Below are 3,683 nucleotides of genomic sequence, written 5' to 3' on the forward strand. Positions count from 1 at the left end.
TGCATAATCTTTTGCTTCAAATGTTGGGGGATCTTTTCCCTCTTGATAGAAAAGACCTTCTAACAAAGTGTTATTAGGTTTGTCTCTCAAGGGGAACCCAAGTTGACGACGAGCCAAAGCAGGATTGTAGTTAATTCCTCCTTGTGTACCAATGAGAGGCACATTAGAGAATTCACCACAACTATCAATAATATCCAAACTGTCCAAAGAAGGATCATACCAAATTGTATCATCATTAGTGAGATACATAAGTCTCTGAGACCACCATAGACATTATTTGTTCTCCACAAAAGCAGGTGGCTGAGGCAAGTGAGGAATAAACCACTTGTACAGAAGAGGAATGCAACAGACGATAGTTCCACCACCCTTAGAATTCCTTAGATGCAAAGAGAAATACATATCACCCAACAAAGTAGGCACAAGATTCCCAATCAAGAAAAGTCTAATGGCGTTAACATCAACAAAACCGTAAATGTTAGGGAACAAATCTAATCCATAAATGAGCAACACAAAGATAGCTTCAAAAGCATCCACACTACCACATTGAGCAAAAGCAGTAGCTTCCTTGATGAGGAAATCAGATGGCAACCCAAATAATCCTCCTTTCTTCACCCAATAAGCCTCTATCTCATACTTCTTCAAGTGAAGAGCTTCAGCAATAAGATTAGATCCGGGAATCTCCTCAAATCCACTGAAAGGTACTCTACTAGAAACAGGCATCCCCAAAAGATGAGAATACTCCTCCAAGGTAGGCACAAGCTGAAAATCTGGGAAAGTGAAACAACGGTAGCGAGGATCATAGAACTGCGCCAATACACTCAAAAGTCCTTCAACCATATCGGCAAATAAGATGGACAGAAGCTTCCCATGGCGTTGTTTGAAGTCCAAGGGATCTAATACAAAAGATGCTAGCTTCCTTAACTCTTTCAAGTCGTTACATCTGAAACTGTACTTCTTAGTGTTCCTTCGTCCATAGTCCATGGTCTAAAAATATTTGCAAATACTCAGTTCCTTGAAATTTTCGTGTAATGAATGTTATGATGTGCATGAATGCATGAATGCAACAATCACAAATAAGGGATCACACACACGGCAAACAAACAAAGGTCAAGGGATGAATCAAGTCATTGTCAAGATCAATCATCCATTTTGGTGGATTATAGTTTACACCTTATCAACACCCAAGTTCCATTGATATTGACAAGACTTGATTGGATCACCCAAGAATCAAGGGTTTGTTGTAAGTCACGAGCATGGAGTATGGGTAAGAACCATCCCAAAGGAGTGAACTAAGGATAAAAACCTATAGATCATGTTCTAAAAAGTTCCCAGAGTCTTAATTCCATCTATCGGATATTATAGGTTAAGATGACTGACTCATCGATCCATAATATTCTCAAGGGAAACTCGTTTGAGTGTAGTATCGCGTAACAACTGTTATCAAGTCTACACTTGAACAGTCTCGGCACTACGTCCTAAATAGGCCAAGAGGGGTAAATGTTCTATGGTCCTCAGCTTCTCGGACCCAAATTAGAGATAGTAATTCCTAACCATAAATACTTGTGTGACATTTCCAAATCCAAAAGAGTCTTCGCTGAGCAGATGGATCTCAAGCCAACTTATTAAGGACTACTTCACACAAGTCGAACATGACTATACCATCCTCCTATCTTAATTGCACTCAAGTTTGGTTTAGAACTTATCTCACCACTCAGAGATCACCAAGCACAACAAGCAGATTATATCACACATACATATATATAAACATCACATATATACAAATATATACATACAAAAAGTAGGCTAAACTCACTGGAGACTACTTCCCAGCAGAGTCGCCACTTAATTTTTGTAGTGGTAAATTCATGATCATCAAGCTATGGATAAGCTAGACATCAAATAACAAGAGTCGCCACCGCGCTTTTATTGTTTCCAAGGGAAAAGAGAAAAAGTACGAACAAAACCCAAAAGTAAGAAGTTTTCAAATCAAAACTAATAAAATGTCAGAGATTACAGGTAAGGGGGTTGGTTACACAGAGGGAAGGTGTTAGCACCCAAAGTGTCCTAGGTACTCCTAGGGAGCCCTTTTTGTGTTCATATGTATTTGGTACAAAATAATGTTTACAAACAAATAGAATGAGGGGATGAGAAAAGAATTCATTAATTATATTTTTGTGTTTCACAAGACCTTCGGACTTGTGCCTACGTACCAACATAAAAATGAGGGATCAAAACCTCGTAGTTCGTGATATAAATTTCAAAGTGGATGCATTGCTTTTAACAAAAATTAAGTTTGAAAGGCACAAAGGCCCAAAAATGGTTTGAATGAGTTAGTTCTTTTTTGGCTTTTTGAAAGTTTAAGTCAAGTATAATTAAGTCTATTTACAAGTTTGATTAAGAAAAGGAAGTTGGAAAATTCAATGGCATAAGGCCAAAGTTTCTATCTTTTTGCAAAGTGGTCAAAGTTTAGGACAAAACTAGTTCAAACAAAGAAGATTTTTTAAAGGAGGAAGAGATTTTGAAATTAAAGAAATGGGGAGGAGATGAAGAGACTAATCCTATGCATAAAATTAAAAGTTAAGAGTTGAAAAGATCTAACTGATGGGTAGCAATCCAATAGGCAAGAATGCCATATAGAAACCCAAATTCCCTTGGACATTTAGAATCAAGCAACATACAAATGCACAATTATATCAATCTTGGAGAGCAAGGCATCAAATAAAGATAGCCACATCCAAGCTTAGCCACTCCATGATCTTCTTCAAGATAGCCCATGTAACAGATGAATTCACAAGTCACAGGTTCAAAATAATAGCTTCACAATGATCTTGTTGCAGATGAACTCAGAGGGGTTTTCAAAGATGTATCAGATAAAGTTTCAAATTGCAAGCACTTGGTTACACAAATTTTGGCATTGGCCAAGTCCTTTAGCATAGGGAGGTTGCCTAGATTCTAAGTCCAATTTATCCAAGATCAAGTCAACAGTCCACACAAAAGTTTTTTTTAGGATTTTTGTTGTTATTATATACATTAATGGTCAAAGACCACACAAACAAACAAAGTATCCACAAAATGGAAAATATCACACAATATGGTCCAAGTGGACAAAGTGAAAATTGCATTAACCTAAACAATTAGAATGGTATGAATAATGGCAAATGAATAAAGACTAAAATTAAATGACATTAACGTAAATGGCTTGAAATTAAGAGTTAGTTGTTAATAAGTTAGAAGTTAGTATTGTTTTGCTTTTGCTTTTTAATTTTTAGTCATTCTTTGGATAACACTCAACCCACTTATCACAAGCATGGATCCTTGAACCAAGACATCTTCCAAAAGGAAGGAAAAAAGGTCAAGTTTCCATACAAAACCATGAAAGAGGGGAGACTTACAATCTCACTAACTAGAATGTTATGCCTTTTTGTGTCACAAATTTAGCGCTATGTTAAGCAATCATAATTGGACTTATGTAGAAGTCACAACTATTTGAGGCTGGGCAATAAAATTTTGGTGTTAATGCATGTTAGAGACATAGTATAATGGACTATGCTCATGAAACATACCACACACAAAAATAATATGCAAAAGAGGTGGCCTAATCTCATCCATACTTATGTTGATTTTTCAATCAACTAGCCTTAGGACTTTGAGATGTCATAGGCCAAATGAGATGAATGCATAAA

This window comes from Lathyrus oleraceus, chromosome 1 (assembly GCF_024323335.1).
Source record: "Lathyrus oleraceus cultivar Zhongwan6 chromosome 1, CAAS_Psat_ZW6_1.0, whole genome shotgun sequence".
NCBI classification, from domain to species: Eukaryota; Viridiplantae; Streptophyta; class Magnoliopsida; order Fabales; family Fabaceae; genus Lathyrus; species Lathyrus oleraceus.